This window comes from Cotesia glomerata, linkage group LG2, assembly GCF_020080835.1.
Source record: "Cotesia glomerata isolate CgM1 linkage group LG2, MPM_Cglom_v2.3, whole genome shotgun sequence".
Taxonomy (NCBI): domain Eukaryota; kingdom Metazoa; phylum Arthropoda; class Insecta; order Hymenoptera; family Braconidae; genus Cotesia; species Cotesia glomerata.
Genome location: NC_058159.1, coordinates 28,347,978 through 28,368,363, shown reverse-complemented (window position 1 = coordinate 28,368,363; position 20,386 = coordinate 28,347,978). Strand labels below are relative to the sequence as shown.

At 27.2% G+C, this 20,386-nt stretch overlaps 1 protein-coding gene across 2 annotated transcripts in view; it reads left to right on the top strand.

Annotated features, from left to right (window-relative positions):
* Positions 1-20,386, top strand: part of LOC123260215 — a 195,097-nt gene that overhangs the window by 135,932 nt on the left and 38,779 nt on the right. The gene's annotated exons all lie outside the window — the stretch shown is intronic.

The window sequence follows — 20,386 nt, the reverse complement described above, 5'->3', positions numbered from 1 at the left end:
TGAGCTTATATCTTTAAATATGTCAATAATTCACAAGATACAAGGTCATTTCTTAATTATGTATCTAGGGATAGAGTATTTTCGAATGCAGCCTAAATAATTATCATAATAAATTGACTATCGATAAGAATGATATGAAACCTTGAAAAGGTACAAATTCAAGTCAAGACTTTTGCAATGACACTATATTTCATATAAAAAACCGATTTTATTATATGATTATCCGAGACACAAAATTTTTCTTATTCTCTTAATAATACAGATTAAGCTTTTAAATATAAAAAAAAGTATCACGTTTCTTTGAGAGTTTTCATAAGCATATGACAAGTTGGAGATTACTTGTGTAAATCAGAATCTTTAAAATAGGATTTGTCAGGATTTTTGGGATTCACCCTGAAAACTTCTGCGTCAAAATAATAGTTCTTTGAAGGATCAACCCTAGATCCGCTAGTAAAGTAGTGAAAAAAAAAAAAAAAATAAAAAATAAAAACAAATCAAAGAAGGTTGACCCTGCCCGAAAATTTTTCGGGCTTCCGACTTGAAAGCTTAGTAGAGAGTTAAGTGATTTATCATGGCACTTTTTAAACTATCCTGAAGGTGATCGTATACCAACGATTTATTAGCCGATTCGAGTACTTTAAATTAGTCGAATGAAATTATAATTTCATAATATATAGTTCAAATTTTACGAAAAAAGTGATCCTTAATATAAGATTTAAAGTTTATATATGAAATAAAAATAATACTACACTGATAGAAGGATTTATTTGTATTAAAAAAATATTTGTTAATAGTTAACAAATCATTTATTAGAGACCATTTTTTAGTATCAAACAAATATTTCTTAGTATTTAAAATGATTTGTTTGTATTTAATAAATCTGATATTCATTTATTAAATATTAATAAATCTTTTTAAATACTAAGAAATATTTTTTAAGGACTAAAAAGTGGTCTCTAATAAATGATTTGTTAAATATTAACAAATATTTTTAACTATAAACAAATCCTTTTATCAGTGTACTTTGATCTCAATTAAAGGTTTTACATTACTGTGAAGACCCTTGAAACTCAACAATAATAGAAAGAGGAAAATTGACCCTTAGGATTTATTTATAAATCTCTACAAAGAAGCTTGACGAAATTTATTTTATCATTCTACTAACGTGACCCTCTTTGTGAAAGTTTTTTCAAATAACCTTCCTTTTAGGTATATTCAAAATTTGCGAAGAACTGAATATAATTTAGTCTTTCAATCCGATTTCTTAAAAAGTACTTAAAGAAATGAGATTTAAAATATAAAAACAAAGAAATTTTTTGCGATATGTAACATAATTTTTTTTTTTTTTAATATAATGACTTTTAAATTTTTCTTCAAAGTTAATTTCACTTTATAAAAATTAAATAAAAAAAAATCAGAGATTTTATGGTAGATCCGTGCTTACATCGTAAATTTTTCACAATAATAATCAAGAATTTACGTGAATTTCCTGGGAAGCTGACTCAGAAATCTTTAACTAAATAAATTATTCATAATTTATTAGTATTAAATTGATAAATTCAGTGGCTCTTGATAGAAGTTCTGCACTGATAGAAGGATGTATTAACTATTAATAATTTGATTTATTTGAAGACAATTATTTAAGGAAGTTCGAGCGTAACTAATGAGTCAAAATAATGTTACAATTTTTTTTTAATTTTAGTTTTCCCAATATTCGTCAAAATTCTTTATTTTAATTCAAAATAACTTAAACAATTTAATAATTGATAATTTTTACTTATTTAATAAAGTAAAGTAATAAAATGACTTTGGTATTTATTACTTGCCGGAATAAATAAACAGATTTGGCAATAGCGCGCTTGATTATACTCATAACTGAGATGAGGATGAGGGTGTGAGTTAAACATTTCTCTCTCTGTAACTATATTTCTATCCTTTTCTTTTTTCTCAGCTGTTGACGCGATGTTGTCAAATCTTTATTCGAATAAATGGCTGACGATAAACCAGTTACAAACATAAAATTTGACTTTAAATATTTCAAAAATTATATCGGTAATGTATTATTATTCAATTGTTTTTATATTTTGCAATGATCCAAGTTTCTTGTGTATAGTTTTTTATCCGTTAAAGTTGGGAGGTTAATATTGAAAAAAATAATTAAAGTCTCGACAATAGTTTGTCCGCCATAAGAGCCCGTGTATTAGGAGATAAAATATGTGATTTTTAAAATTTAATATCTAAGTAACTAAACGGTGAATTTTTTTTTAATTTTGGGATTAAATAAATAACGTATTTATTTATACGGATGCTTAATTTCAAAGCTCAAAGTTGGAAATTATTTTCTACATTAGATTCGCTCGAACCTCCTTAATTTATTAAATTTTAATAAATATTTTTTAGCATTCAATGAATATTTATTTGGGAGGAAAGTACATTTATTAATAACTAATATTTATTAATAGTTAACAAATGTTTATTAACTGTTAATAAATATTTATTGAATCCTATGATGTTAAAAAATCATTTATTAACAGTTAATAAAGCTTATTTAATATAAACAAATTCTTCTATCAGTAAATTAAATAACAAATAAGTAATTAAATAATAAATATTTGCTATTTTACTATATATCATTTCAATCGCTCAGATAACATAAATAAATAACTAATTATTGCATTGAATATTACAGGTTGACATTTGATGTCCCGATTATTTCGGCAATGATCAAAGGAATAATTAAAATTTTTTCATAATTACAAAAGTTTTTGCTGAATTTATTTATATTCAAACGAGAACGCTAACATGGATGTCAGTTACACTGGGGTCGAAATTTGTTTCGCGAAAATATAAATTACTAATTTAAGATTTTTTGTTTGATAATTTTTTCTTTTTGCTAATTTATTTTTTTTTTGTTGCTCGAGCTTACGGGTCAGCGATAAAATGAATTAAGTGGTAAAAGGTATCGCAAAGTGATTACATTAGCCTCGATCGATCTAGTTTGAAAGAATACATGGAAACTTGAGAGAAAAATCTCATCGTAAAATAATATTTCAGAAAATAATAGTAAAGAAAAAAAAAAGGTAAGGTACGTTCCTTTCAAAGGTAATTTTTTGTATCGTACTCGGTAAAAAAAAAAAGTAATGAGAAAAACTATAAAACTAAAACAAAATAGAAAGGACAAAAAGAGGTATATGAAATGAAAATAAAAATAAAAGTAAGAGTAAGAGTAAGAGGAACGCAAAGAGAATAGAAGAAAAGAAAAAACGAATGGCAATAAAATAAAAAAAGATAAAAAGTGTATATTACTTCTCACGTCCGCTTTCAATGGCTTCAGTTGGGCAATTGGGTTGGACTGAAAATCCGTATTGACCACATGATTTTTCAGTCGGATAATCCAACCAAGGATCAAAGTGGCTTTACCGAAAAAACAAAACCCATCGATTTGAAGAAAACCTGAAATAAGACCAAATAAAAAGAGTTCTCTAAGTTTAATCAATAAGTTAAATAAATACAACCCACCGCAGCGCACCAAACGTCACTGGTTACTGCTTTTTTTTGCTTGCTTTTCAATTTTTGCCAAACCTTGCTTACAGTTTGCTTTCCATTTTATTTTTACTTTTATTTTTTATCGGTTGTCAGCTTAGTTTATTATTACCGCTCTTAGTTTTTCAAAGTAATCATTTGATCTAGTTAACTGTTAAACTAATTAGCTTTTACGTATTTTTTAGAATTAATCAATATGTATGAACAAAATATAAATTAACTTTTACGCTTTTAATTTTAAACTCAGTCACTAAAAAAAAATTAGAAAATACATTTTAGTGACTATTTATACCGAACTGTTGTCAACCGCCCGCATCACTGCGCTTAAGTAGATTTGTTTTTTTTTTTTTTAGTACAACAATTTTTTAACTTTACATCAACATTTTCCTTTAATTATCACGGAAAAAAGAAAATTAGAAAAATTACATTATATACACAGAAAAAAAAATGTTCTTGAATTAAGATAGTACTACCGGTTTTAGAATTGACGTTCAGAATTTAATGAAATTTGGCATATTGGTACTTTATAATATCATAATTAAGCAGTAAAATTTTTGGAAGCCTGGCAAGTCCTGAAAAAAAGATATTATCTACATATTTTTGCTTTTACCATTGATCCTTATGGAAAATCACAGACTTTATTTTATTTCACAAAACTGGACGTTCAGATTCTTATAAAAATCAAGACAATGAGAAAAAATAACATTTAGAACATATTTAATAACAATCAGTATGGTTTCCAAGAATATGAGAATATTTATTAATAAAAAACATTCAAAATTTATTTCTGTCTTTCTTTCTCCAACGTGATAATAATAATAATAATATTTATTGATTGTTAGCTTTGCTATTTACAATTTACAATATATATAAACATAAATAATTTCTTTAAAATAAATAAATACAATAAATACATATATAGTATAGACCGGATAGCTCAAATGGTAGAGTAGCCGACATGTCTTCGGAAGGTTCTGGGTTCGAATCCTAGTCCGAGCTATCTAATAATTTTTTCTCGCTTATTCTATAAACTCACATTAAGATGATCCTCTCCACATTCTTTTCTCAATCCTTTCCTACCAATATCCTGTTACGTGAATGTGGAACGCTTCACGTCATAATTACCGTAACTCCTATTCTTTCCCGCTTCACAGCATTATTTATATTTGTACTACCTTAAGTATATATTTTTGAAGAGCTCAATATTCTTGGTTTGAGTATAAAAATTTTTGATTTAAGAAAATTTTTCTTGGTTTAAGGAAATTTTACTTAATTCAAGAATTTTTGGTCTTGATTCAAGACAATTACCCTCTTAATTATAATTACCCTCTTCAAAATTTTATTTTTTGTTCAAGAATTTTTCTCTTGAATCAAGTTAATTATTTTTTCTGTGTAATGTAACATGGCGCTCTGTGATGAAAACTGCACTGATAGAAGAATTTATTCGTATTAAATAATATTTGTTAATAGTTAACAAATCATTTATTACAAACCACTTTTTAGTATTAAACAAATAGTTCTTAGCATTTAAAATAATTTGTTTGTATTTAATAAATCTGATATTCATTTATTAAATATTAATATATCTTTTTAAATTCTAAGAAATATTTGTTAAGGATTAAAAAATGACTTCTAATAAATGATTTGTTAAATATTAACAAATATTTTCAACTATAATTAAATCCTTCTATCAGTGTGGGAAAATTACAGTTTCAGATTGTAATTATTACAGATTTTGTAAGAATTACATTGTAAAATGTAAATATTACATTAAAAACTCTGAAAATTAGCATTCAAAGTTTGAATTTAGAAAAATGTTATTTCGAACTGTAATTTTTCTAGTTTTTAATACGACGGGACACTTATTATTATTTATAATGTAATTTTTCGAGTTTGCTTTTTTCCGTATATCTTCTTGAATCATCAGCATTTGTATTTTTTTTTTTTTTTTTGTATATTTTACCTTAAGAGCATGTAATACAGTCTGTTGTCGGTAATTCAGTTTGGACTAATGATAACAAATGCCAATTGATATATCGGATTGTTTATTTGAAACACATGAAATGCACTGAAAATTATCAGGCTGACTGTCAATACTCCCAACACTGTTCAAAAAAATTAAACTATAGTTTATTTACTATAGTAAATGAAATTTTTTGTTGATAATTAGTTTTCTATTCAAACCTAGTTGCATTTTAATAATTCTGTCTTATAATTAATCTAAACTAAAGTAAAGATTAACCAAAAAATTAAATCAATCTCAAAGATTATATTGGTTGTAAGTTTATAAGTAATTTCTTTATAGTAAAGTTTATTTACTTGAATATGTGGTGGGCCCGGAGATAGGGCAGTTTTACGCGGGAACTCTACCTATTTATTTATTTTTTTTCAATGATTAAATTTAAAAATAGAAGAATCAAATTACGAAGGACTATTATATTAATATACTCCTGCCAAGTTTAATGATTTTTTGTTCAAAAATTACTTGGTCAAAAAGCGTCGTAGTATTTTGTCCAAAATTTCAATATTCTCTGTCCTACATGTTCTTAAATTTTTTAGTGGAATTGAGGTTGATACCGAAATAAAATAAAATCCTAGATAATTTACAGATAATTATTAAAGATTGAATAAAAAGTATAAACTTTTAGCGTCGAGGGATTAATAGACTTAGGTCATTAGAAGTTCGACCGGGAAACTTCTCATATATCAGAACTAAACTGCGGTAGAGTACACGAATCGAAATATAAACCATCCATGTACGTGATCTGAAGGGAGTGGTTGGCATTTGATATAATATCACGTGGAAGATGAGAATAAGGATGAGCAGGAAGTAGAAACTGTTCGTGCATCAAGGCAGATATGAGGTAATTTTCTTGGTATTGAAAACTCGTGAGTTCAATCGGCATTTTCTTGAACTAAATTAGAACAGTCTTTTAGATGTCAGCTCTATGTATGTTTAAATTCTTAATCATTTAATCAATACCTTTTATTAAAGATAATATATTCTGATAAAATAACTCGGAAAATTAAGTGTGTTTCATAACTCGGAAAATACAGAGTGAAATTTTGGATGTATAAATAGAATACTTTGTCTTCAATTTGTTTTTTATTTTATTATTTTATGTAAAAATATTTTTTTTTCATTATCTAAAAATCTACTGTACTTATTAAATTTTTTAGAGATAAATATATTTTTTATTAAATATTGAAAAAGTGTTGTCATTGTTATCCTACAGCCATAGTAAGATTTTTCTATTTTCTACGAAAATTCTGTTTATTAAATCCATAGCTGCTGAAAATAAACTCTCTTTACATAAATTGTTTTACTGAAAACAAAATGAACTCCTAAATTTTTTAGTAAAAGAGATTTTTTCTTCAATAAAAACTGTGAAAAATTTTCCGTATCTCATTTTGCTTTCCTTTCATGTTCAGTACCATAGCTTCGAGGCGGATAGAAGATTGTAAATTTCATTACTTTAAAAATACGTAGAAGAAAAACGCAAAGTTTTTTTATTTTAATAATCCAGAATAAAAAAGAATTTACGTGATGTTTTAAAACAAATATTTTACGTGTAATATAATATATTATAAAAATTATCAGTTAATAAATATTACTGCAAAGTGAAATTCAAATAGAGAGTGTCAATGTTTCCGAGTAAATAATTTGTGATACGTGACGATGTAATTATATTTTCTTGTTCAATAGGCAAATAATTAATTAATGTGTTTATGTTTACAGATACAAGTTAGTTTCATAGATTAATTAGTGTAATGCAATGTATAACATTTGTATGAAAAATAATAATAATAATAATAATAATAATAAATTTTTTTAAATCGTATGAAAGATGTCATTTATTCAATTTCATTGAATTTAATAAAGAAAAAAATTGAACTGTAATTTTATAAAGTAAACTCAATTTTACTACAATCGATTTTCTATAAAAATTTAATGGATAATATCAAATGAAAATATGTTTAGAAGAAAGTAGTACACTAAGAAAGAAATTTAGAAGGTCCTTTCGCCATCAATGTTAAATAAAAAATATTATATTATGCATAAAATTAAGTTTTATCTAGAAGTTAAAGTCCTTATTTATCTACTAGTGAAGTTTAATTTATTCTTCACCGTGGAAATTTTTGAAAAAAAAATTTCTAAAAATGTTAGTATTTTTTCCGAGTCTTACGAGAAAGTCAGTCTTATACATAAGTTAGGAGTAAAAAATGCTTGCCGTAAGATGGACGGTGTGGCTTAATGTATATAGAATAAGCGAAAGGAAATTTAGTATAGACCGGATAGCTCAAATGGTAGAGTAGCTAACATGTCTTCAGAAGGTTCTGGGTTCGAATCCCGGTCCGAGCTATCTAATAATTTTTTCTCGCATATTTTATAAACTCACATTAAGATGATCCTCTCCACATTCCTTTCTCAATCCTTTCCTACCAATATCCTGTTACGTGAATATGGAACGCTTCACGTAATAATTACCGTAACTCCTTTTCTTTCCCGCTTCACAGCATTATTTATATTTGTAAAAATGTGGAGCGCTTCACGATTTTGCGTGTCAAGCATTTATACAAATATAAATAATGCTGTGAAGCGGGAAAGAAAAGGAGTTACAGTAATTATTACGTGAAGCGTTCCACATTTACGTAACAGGATATTGGTAGGAAAGGATTGAGAAAGGAATGTGGAGAGGATCATCTTAATGTGAGTTTATAGAATATGCGAGAAAAAATTATTAGATAGCTCTAATACTATACATCAGACCTTAACAACTTTCTCGAATTATGGCATTAACCACCGATTAGATAGGGTAAAAAAAAAACTCAAAATAAGGTTTTCGAAATATTGAGGTTTCATTTTTTGCAATAAAATATATAGGTTGCCGTGGAATTTATGGAGAAATAAAAATTATAAAATTGCAGAAAATTTTTGAGTAACCTACATTTAAATGGCGTTAGAACATTTGGCAACGTTGCGTAGCGCGCGAGCTTCAGACCATTCAATAAATTCAAAGTAAACTTTAACGCACTTATGTTTTTCATACATACTTATTAATTAATTAATTTATTGTTAACAAATTTTCATATTTCATATTTGAAAAATAAAACAATAAATACAAAATACTAGCATCCTTGCCATGAGAAATTAGAATGTTATAGTTTTATGACTAAACATTTTTAATTAATTTATTTATTTACGCTGACTGCAAAAACTTAAACATGGTTAAGGTTATATTGTGCAAATGAAAATGTAAACAACCGATATATAGCATTGCCAAATCACGGACAGGTTACTAACAGCTGACTTACAACAGTCAAATTAATTTTTGTATTTAACTATTTTTTTTTTAATTTTCAAAATTTCAACGATTAATGCCTCATATACTATTTATTTATTAATTTTAGGAATTTTTATGGGTTTTTTATTTTAATTTATCGAATATTGACTACTACAGTTGTTGTGACTCAACTGGAGCGAAAGGACTTCCTTAACTTAACAATTCGAGGGGAAAATTCTTTAACCAAGAAAATAATTTTGAAGAGGGTAATTGTTTTGAATCAAGACGAAAAATTCTTGAATCAAGTAAAATTTACTTAAACTAAGTAAAAATTTCTTAGTTTAAGAATTTTTTACTCAAATCAAAAAGTTTTCCAAAATTATATACTTGATTCAAGAACATTTTTTTTTCTGTATAGAAAATTTTTATTTAACATTTATTTAAAAAAAAAAAAAAAAAAAAAAAAAAATATAAGTTATTTTTGTTTTCCTAAAACATCAAAAAGTCGATTATGCTTTATCTCCCAACTCTATCAATATTTGTTTTTGCATAAAACAGAAATGTGACTTCTTTTTCGTAAAGTAGGATAAAACTTCAATCTTTTAGTGCAGAAACCGTAAGAATTTTCTTGAATAAAGTAGTACTTTTTTTATAAAATTCATTTTACAGTTGATAGCTCTCCATATATCAAATTCAAAGGATAACAGTCATAAATCTAAAAATTATTATATACGATATACTCCCGGTAGCTAGAAGTGAATAATTTAAACCTTGCAAAATTTTTCCCCAAAAATATTAATTTAAAAATTCAATTACTATCTCGCCTTTTCATTTTTTTCTATTATTATTCATAGCTAATTTATTCATCGATAAAGCACACACTTTTATTCTCAATCGTTTCTTCCATAATTGGCACGTATATAATTCTTAATTGAATGGAAGTTCATAAGGAAAAAGAATACTCATTTGAATCCTTCCTTTTTTTTTTTAATTATTTTCTAAATTAAAAAACTTGAAAATTTTTTACTTTAAAAATACAACACTGATATGACTTGAAGCGTCGAATTTATTCATATGATTTGACGGCGATAGAATCGCCCCCTGTATGAAACGTAGCGCCAAAACTAAACAATGTTTCTGACAATCGAGTTGTGTGCTTGACATTTCAGAGATGAAATCAAATGCGGTAATAATCAAAATTCACAAATAAATAAAATAAAGTAATTTTTTTACCTATTCACTTTTAAAAAATAAATTCTTTAAATTTTGGCGTTGAAATTTGAGAATTAAGTTAGTCGTATCTGAAGTAAAAGCATTTGAGAATCACACGGAGAAAAGAAAACCCGAAAAATTACAATATATAATCTAACATGAAATTGAAGTTAGCAGACGTCTAAAAATTTTTGATTTTGTTATTAATTAAATTACAACTAAAAAAATATTTGTAAAAAATTACACTTATCGTTTTTTATAAGTGAAAAATTTTTTTTTAATTGTTTAATCGAATTTTTTTCAATAAAAAATTTCTCAAAATTTTGAAATGTCGGCTAACTTCATTTTCATCGTGGCACTTCGTGATAAAAACTGGAAAAATTGCAGTTTCAGATTGTAATTATTACAGATTTTATAAGAATTAAATTGTATAATGTAATATTTACATTGAAAGCTCTGAAAATTAACATTTAAAGTTTGAATTTAGAAAAATGGTATTTTGAACTGTAATTTTCCCTTATAATATGTAAAAAATATATTTTAAATATATTAAAAATCTATAAAAAATATGTATAGTAAATATATTTTAAATAAATAACTTTTGACCGATTTTCATATATATTTTAGATATATTCAAGATAAATCTTAAAATACATAAAAAATACACAGTCACATTAGAATACACAGCTAAAAATATAAAAAAAAAAATATTTTAAATATATCTAAAATATATTTGAAATATACAAAATATTTATGAAAATCGGCCAAAAGTTGGTTATTTAAAATATATTAACTATACATAATTTATAGATTTTTAATATATTTAAAATATATTTTTTTACATATTTCGACCTATATTTTTTTTATATTTTTCTTTCAGAAGGGTTTTCTAAGTTTTAAATACGACGGGACACTTATTACTATTTATAATGTAATTTATCGAGTTTTATTTTTTCCGTGCAGTATTTAAGTTAATTTCCGTAAGAGCGAGTTATAAAAAACCGTAAATAATTCACGGTAAGTCAGAATATCGACAAGCTATCATATAAATCAATAAAACTTGCGTAAAAGCGCAGTTAAACCTTAAGAATGCCAATTAAAACATAATCTCGAATTGAGTAAGACTAAAAATTTCAATCTGTACGTCAATCTCTCTTATATTTGCATTTACAGTTTTGCAAACTATGATGAAAATCCAAAGGAATTTAATATCTCGAATTTAGTCACTGAGCTGTTAAAAAGTTTCTGGAAATAGTCGAGTGTTTAACGCTAAGTGGAAACTGTGATGCAAAAAATGATGAAAGTTATTAAATTTTTAATAAAATATATATAAATATTGTATATATGGGTGATTCTCTGTAAGAACGTCTTAAATCTATACAAAATTGTCCGACCAAATTATTTTTGATTTTATTAGAAACAAAATTAATAAGGGCTACAAAACTATCAGCTTAATCATAATAAATAAACAGCCGATTTAATTTTTGCTTTTTCGATATTTGTGTTTCTTTTGCCATATAACATGACAGGGGACTGTTTGCCAGGGGACTGTCTTTTTTTTTTATCAAATTGAGAAAAATCAAGCAAACTATTTCAATGCATTCAACTTTTCAAGTTCTTAATGAATGTTTACATTAATTAGAATAATATTAAAACTTATGGATCCAATTTTATAAATAAAAATAGTTGTCAGGAGACTGAGTTTTGAAGTGGCCCAGATACATATTTTCAGCACAAACGGTACTTTGACACTAAATAAAATGGCGATAAAGTTGCTAACAGCCCTATGGTTATTAACTCAAGGCTAAATAGATCCTTATAAACCTTACAAAAGGTAAAATAACACGCTGGATTTTTTTTTTGGCTTTGAACTTTTGGCAGGGGACTCTTCTTAAAATGCCTGGGACAAACTTTGGTTTAATGAATTTAATGAAACAAATTAATTTTCGGCACTTTTTATTGAAAAAGATTGTTAGTTAACTAATTAAGTTTATAAACATTATAGGCCAAATTATATATTATGGACGAATAACTTAAAATTTAATCTTAAAGTTTTAATTTTGGGAATGGGAAAGCCCAGGGGGCTGTTATTTCGGTGGTTTACGAATTTATAGCAAAAAAACCAAAATTTATTTAATTTTAGTTTTAAATGCTCCAAATAGAAATGTTTTTTTACTTTCGTAATAAATTTTTTTTAGTAACAAAATAATTTTTAAATATAAAAATATAGCCATAGTTTTTAACATTGATTAAAAGTCCGTTTGTCGAGCTTAATAATTAGCAATTCTGTTTATCTGAGAGATGTTGAAAAAGTTTATTAGAAATCCAGGATAAACAGAGATAGTTACCAAAGGATAAGGGTGAGAGCCTGTACGTTGAAAGTCGAGATTAACACTCATGGCTTCGCCAGGTTGTTTATTTTTTTTCATCCTCCAGTTTATGAGGTCCGAGAGTGCCGCTTTTACTGTTATATAGGTGACTGGTTTCGCTGGAGTTAGTTAATAATTAATTAATTATTTTTTTGGAGAAGGTAAATTTATGATAATTAAAAAAAAAAAGAGGATAAAATAAATGAGTGATTATTATTGAGTCGAATATGATTTAAAAGTCCGGATCGAATTGAAGTTTGGGGTCTGAAAACTTGGATCGGAGTTTCGATGGCACATTGTTAGAGTGAGGACAAAAAATAGGGTAAAAATGTAAGAGATTGAAAGTAAGGCGGCGTTTAAACTAGGAAAGAAGATCACCGAAGTCTGGAGCTGAGAGTGGGTTGTTCGCCTTGAGGAAATTCACCAAGCAAATTCAGACGAATTCAAGAGAGAAGAATGGGGCAGAAAGAAAGAAAACAGATGAGAAGGGAAAAAGAGAGAGGAGAAGTTGGAGTGAGAGCCTCCGGGAAATACGCGAGTAATCAAAGAATATTATCATCTGCAGCACCACGAGGACCGTTTCTTTGAATAAAAAGTTTTGAAAATCAAGTTTGAACTACGTTAGCTACGCTGAGACCTGGAACACTGGGAGTTGAAAATATATATACGAAATACAAAAGAATAAAGTGAGGAAAGGAGAAGAGAAGGGAAGAATTCTGTGAGGAAACTCCTGTGAGACTTCTTTCCTCTTCAGTGGATGGCGGATGGTGGAAGGTCGATGGAAAACTTTTCCCGATGAATCGACGCACTACTTTGTCCTACAATTTGTAGATTACTGTGAAATATAGATAAATAAAACTGTAGTTAAATTTTATGAACATTTGTTTGGCCAAAGTTTTGTTTTTGTTGATAATCATAAACACTTCTCTTTTTTGTTCAGAAATCACGAAATGCACGCCTCAAACGACCATAAGTAGGAAGAAAAGATTTTAACAACTTTTTTTGTTGGGGTTTTTTGCGGAATAAGTTTTTACGGCTTTTAAATAGTCTTGGAAATTTTTTAGTTAGTAGACAAGAGTGAACAGTCGGGTGAAAATATGTTTTTTTATTGAAACTGTTCGATTGATTTTTACAGAATTTCAGCTATAATTTTCAAGAAGTTTAAAATAAAAATAGATTTACAAACAAATTAATTTTATTGTTAAAAATTGTGGTGTTGATATCAATTATTCTAAATATTTTATTTTTACATATTATAAAAGTAGAATAATTATTAAAATATTTTAAAATGAACTCCACGCTTTTTTACAACAAAATGAATTTTTTATTAGCCATTATATTTTTATTATCACTCTATTTATAATATTAAGAACCTGCAAAATTTAATATTTGATTCAAAAATATCCAAAAAATATTATTTTCCAGTTAGCTCATTCCTGATACAAATTCCGAAGGAGAAATTAGTTATTTTCACTGTTTATTTACTATCATCGGCTCTAAGCAAAAGCGCTAATATAAATTCCTGAAATATAAAACTCCTTTTTGATGAGATTCATATTGATGAAATTTATGAAAAGGATTGATAAAATCTGTTAAAATTGCATTCCTTGCACTATGATATTGAAAAAAGTCTCTAGTATTTGAATATTAAAATATTGTTCAGGAATAAAAATCAATGGTTATCTAATAAATGATTGAATTATTGATATTTTTTAAATAACTACTGTGTAATAATAGAATACAAAATCTCACGGCAACGATAATAATTATCTCATAAATTTAAAACTGTTGGTTACGTAGTGTATCAAAAGCGCGTATCGATTCACTGGCGTTTCTACAAGCCATCTATTATCAACGAGATAATCAGACCGAAATATTAAAATAAATCAATCGATGTTATTCATTGATTTGGTATTATTATCTTCTGTTACTGTTGTGATTGTTATAACCCAATTACGATGGTTACATTATATCAATATTAATTACCAATAAAAAAAAATATTATTAATAATAATTAAAACTTATCGGAAACATCCCTAAACATTCTTAATTTATCTTTATCACATTTTTAATTTTTTAGTCAAATCTAAAAATTATTTATTGAATCATCGATTGTTCAATTTTGAAGTACATTAAAAAAAATTATCCACGACTTTTTTATATGAAAATAAAATTAATTTTTTCAAATATATCATGAATATTAAATTGCGTGATAACCCGAGAAAAAAAAGATTTTAGCCGCATCACAGCCGAAACACCGCTGCACGGCTTTTTAATCGCCGAAGCACCGCCGCACTATGACTGTGACTATTTTAATTTTTGTATGGCCGCCGAAGCACCGCCGCACCATAGCCGCGACTGTTTAAGTAAAAGTGGGTTCGCTGTATTACCGCCGAAACACCGCTGCACGGCATTTTAATCACCGAAGCGCCGCCGAAGCACCGCCGCACTATGAATGTGACCATTTGAATTTTTTTATGGTTACCGAAGCACCGCCGCACCACCGCCGTGACAGGTTAAAATTTATCAATTCGCCGAACCACCGCCGCATCACAGCTGTGACGAATTAAAAATTGTCAACTTTTAATAAATTTTGTTTGACTCGACCGCCGTTTGGTGGTATACATTGAAATAAAATATTTGTTGATCATTCAAATAACTAAACCAAATTCTCTCAGTTAACTACGACTTGCAGCGCAGTTGGTAATGTTCGAGACTTCCACGCAGACGACCCAGGTTCGATTCCCATCGCAGTATAATCTTTAAAATGTTTTCAGGATATTTCGATCGGCTCGCCGCTTCTGTGCAACCCGAGGACGAAATTAAAAATCTACATCAACAATACGACTAAAAAAAATCAATAATTTACTTCAGTCTGATTCAAAAAATTTTTTTTATATGAATATTAAGCATTTGAATAAAAGGAGGTTGTACAATAAGTCTTACATTAAAATTTCTAGTCGGGTTATTTATTAATTAATTATTGCGTGATAAATTAATTATGAAGCCATTTTTTATAAAATTGTAGCTATGCTTTAGCATTGGTACGGCGGTCGTTCAGCGAGTGGTTCGGCGATGCGAGGGGGAGTAAATTTTTAGCGTGCAGCGGAATATTCCGCCAAACGGCGGTAGTTCAGCGGTGGTTCGGCGGTATGGTGTGGCGGTGGTTCGGCGGTCGAACAAAATTTATTATTTTTTCGTAAAGAATAATAATTTTATTTTTACTCGGGAAGTTTAGAAATGAATTATTAAAGTTTAAAGATTGCGAGTTATATCGTTTTTTAAAATAAACCAATAATTATGTATTATTATATAATTATTGTTAATTTATTGTATAATTATTGTTATATTATTATTGTATAATTATGTATATTACTCGGTTAAAAGGGATATTATTTAAAAGAGAAAGTTTTTTGGAGTGTAAAAAATTCAAAACACAAAATCTATGGCCTCTAATAATCGCGTGAAAAATTATTAGAAAATTAAGAAAAAGAAATTTTAATGAATTTCAATCAGCTGATGAATGTCAAAGTATAATCAAATGAATTATTAAAAAAATATTTCTAGTTTTTTCAAAAAGCATAAATAAATCAGATTTGCAATCGAAGTGTACACTGATAGAAGGATTTGTTTATAGTTAAAAATAATAATGTGGCAAGACTTTAACAACGTGGATGATATTAATATTGTATATTTTGGTATGTATGATATTTGATGTTTGTTTACATGCCGTTACCAATTTTTGGTGATATGTAATTTATTAATATTGTTTATAGAGCGCCTGAGGAAGCAATAAACTATTGCAAAATGTTGCGATAAACAAGAAGTATTCATTTATTTGCCCACTCCAATAATTATTCTTTGATGAGTCGTAATATTTATAAATGAAGAGCTGATACACTAAGATGATAGTTAAAAATATTTGTTAATATTTAACAAATCATTTATTAGAGACCACTTTTTAGTATTATATAAATATTTCTTAGAATTTAAAATGATTTATTTAATTCAATAAATCTGATATTTATTTATTAAATATTAATAAATCTTTTTAAATACTAAGAAATATTTGTCAAGTGGTCTCTAATAAATGATTTGTTAAATATTAACAAATATTTTTAACTATAAACAAATCCTTCTATCAGTGTATAAGGTAAATGACATACTTCTGAAAAAAGTCAGAATATTTATAAAATAAATTTCAATTAAACTGAAAGTAATAATTGTTTTCCCTTCCGGACAGTGAACGTTTTTCGTTGATTAGAACACCCGAAAAAGTTCTTGATCGATTGGATGGTGAGCGATAGGGTGTGATAGATCGAACATTCGTTTAAAATTACAAGCCATGACAGATCGACAAGAATGGTCCGCTCGGGGCCATTCATCTACACGGTATTCGCCGTCGATACATATACATACTGCTAAATAAAAATTGAACATCGTTGAAACCTCTCAAGCTACACGGAAAGAAATACATTGCGGATATCCCTATGTCGTTGTATTGCATTGCTACACCCAGAAAAAAATTTTGTTAAAATAACCTAAGACATGTTCTAGTAACAAATGCATTTGTTAACATAGAAGTTATTGATATATTATAACAACAAAACAATTTGGTTACTATAGCAAAATCTTTAAGTAGATTCGACAAAATAATTTATTTATTTATTTATTTATTATTACCAGGATACAAAATTAGCATATACATACAAAATATGCACCTATAGAGGTGTTATAAAAAAACACCTGTACATAGACCTGGAGAAACAAAAACTTATCAATAAAAAGACTTAATATTAATATATAAAGTATCATTTTAAAATGAAAAAAGAAAAACAAGAGAGCATATTATGATAACAAAGATGTAATCATGAAAATAGATATCAATTGATGCTATCCACTGAAATACTTTTTTTTATTAAGCTTATTTTTTATATTTAACGACTTTAAAGTCTGAGGTTAGTTGGTATAACAAATTTTTTTGTTGAAACAGCAAAATTATTCTATTAAAGTAACAAATAAATTTACATTAAATGTTACATTAAATTTTATAGGAATCCATAATTCAAAAATATGCTAAATCAGTGATATCTGATTTGGAAAATATTTTAGCAACAAATTAATTTTGTTATTGCAATAAAATGATTTCGTTAGAACAACAAATTGATTTGGTGATTTAACAGACTAGTTTGTTAGAAAAACTTGAAACATTTTGTTAATGCGACTAATGGATTTGTTACTATAACTACACTCATTTGTTACCAGAACATATTTTTCAGTTATCCCGTCTTTTGTTATTTCAACAAAATCATTTTTATGCGTGTATAAGCCCTATGCATATAGGATTATCTACTATACTGTATGGTACCAAAATCTTTGCGTCTATTACACGGGCGCATAGGAGGCTTGACGTGACAGCATTGCCGCCAGCCCCATAGTGCATCGCAGATGTCGCAATGCTACTAGCTTTTCCCGCGATATTACTTAGCGCGACAATCAATAATTCTATCGAATTACGGCCAATATTTCATGGGTACAACTACTGTACCGACGTAAAAATTCATAAATTAGTAAAACTACTTTGAAATTAATTGTAACATTAAATTAGTTTAATACAAAATTTTTAAATATTTTTCATCGAACACACTGATAGAAGGATTTGTTTATATTTAATAAGCTTTATTAACTGTTAATAAATGATTTTTTAACATCATAGGATTTAATGAATATTTATTAACAGTTTATAAATTATTTATTAAATGTTAATAAATATTTGTTAACAGGTAACAAATATTTATTAACAGTTAATAAGTAATCTGTTTAGTACAATTTATTAACTGTTAAAAATATTTATTAATGTTTAATGAACATTTGTTAACTTTTACCGAATATTTATTTAAAATAAAAAGTAAAAATAGCAATTTCCTTTTGACACTTTTTATAACTCTATATCTGGAATACATGATAATAATTAAATTCACTAAATAAATTAACGTTTTTAATATTTAAAAATATAAAAGATAATTATGAGCTATGATAAAATTTGGTATTTTATAATAAATGTTATTATAATGTAATATAATTAATGCAAATAATTTATAAAGATGATTTTTATTTGTAAACTATCTTTTCTTTATATCATATGACATTGCAAATTGCAAGCGAAACAAATTCACTCTACAAAATATTTACTAATTGTTAATAAATATTTCTTAACTATTAATAAATACTTATTAACTATTAACAAATGTACTTTCCACCCAAATAGATATTTATTTAATGTTAAAAAATATTTATTAAAATTTAATAAATTAAATAATTGTCTTCAAATAAATTAAATTATTAACAGTTAATAAATCCTTCTATCAGTGCATAACCCATTCAATTAATTAAACTAATTTTGTTACTACTCTAATATCAGCATAAGAGATATAACAATAACGGATAGACTGTTCTGCCAGGAGCATCGTAAATGTCGCCAGTCACTATGGGTCTGACGCCCATAGTGACATTGGCGTATCAGCTATAACTATTGTTGATGTTACTATTCCCACCATAGCCAAATCATCTATGCTGACGATTTTTATATCGAATCCAGCGTTCCCATCTGTCACATAATTATCGTACACGTCACATAATTTGAAGCATTGTACGATCGTACATCCAACTTTGATTATGTGACGAAAAGTTACGATAATATGAGTCTTGTACGATAATTGTACGATAATTTTCGATATGTTTGATTTTCATTCTGATCCGTGTAGCTTAACTTTTATTTATTACCCGCTTGAAGCATGCAGCGCCCCACGGATGCCCTATTACCCTACACAGTCTTATAGTAACATGCATATGTAATTTTCTTTACCGACTAAATAATATTTTATCTATAGTCTCTACTGTCTCTAGTCTGCAGTCTCTTCTCTCAAGTCTAATTCTTCGAAGAAAATACCTTGTGAATGATTATTTGATTTCTTTAAATGTTTTATAATTCATCAAATGTCGAACTCAAATAACATTAAATCTATCGTACCGTTATTAAACCAGTCAACAAAAAAGTGGAAACATTTTTTTTGTAAATATTTTTCAAGAGTAAATTTATATCTGAATTTTGAATGAGAATATTTTTGCATAAAAAAATTTTAATTTTGTAAATTTAGTCAAAAACTTAAATTTAACATTTTTTTTGTGCGTACGGTAATTTTTTAGAAAACCCGATAATTTTACGGCACTGTGTCGATCAGACAAGCAAAAGTTTCTGGGAACACTGATCGAATCAAAATCTTCTAAACCATACAGTATAGTGTTCACACCCATAGTGACATAGTGATATCCGCAATGTATTTCTTTCCGTGTATTACTTTGCCAAGTACTTTATAATATTATCATAGTTCTTATTCGACTTAATAGGGTGCCAGGACATGGTAGTTTATTTTATAAGTTATTATTTAAATTATTACTCAGTAGATTAAAAGCGTGACTCTATTACTTTATTACATTACCAGAGCCAAGTAAATAAATAGATCAGCTGGATAGAAGGTAACAAAACTGAAAAAATATTTATAATGAATATATAAAATCAAGAGACAGAATATTTATCTTTTCTTGGGTGAAAATAAAAAAATATATTACTGAAAGTAAGAAGGAAAATAGACAAGTAACAACAAGCAGGATGTAGTGACAGGAAAAATAAGAGAGTGTAAAAAAGAAAAATGGAGGTAGTGGAAATAAATAAAAAAATTGTAAGCTTTTTTTCCTTGGTCATGACACACGCAAAATAGTCTGGCAGTAAAGTAAAAGCAGCCGTTGTGTCGTTGAGCAGACACTGCGACATTGTCTCTCGTCGTTGTGTTATGGATAGGCAAGCTCGAGAAAATGGAGACAGAGGCACCCAGAATCCAGAGAGAGCAGAGGAAGCGGACGCGACAGAGGGTTGAGGGTTGAAGCACTGAGTATAGTACAGAAGTATAGAGGCAGTAC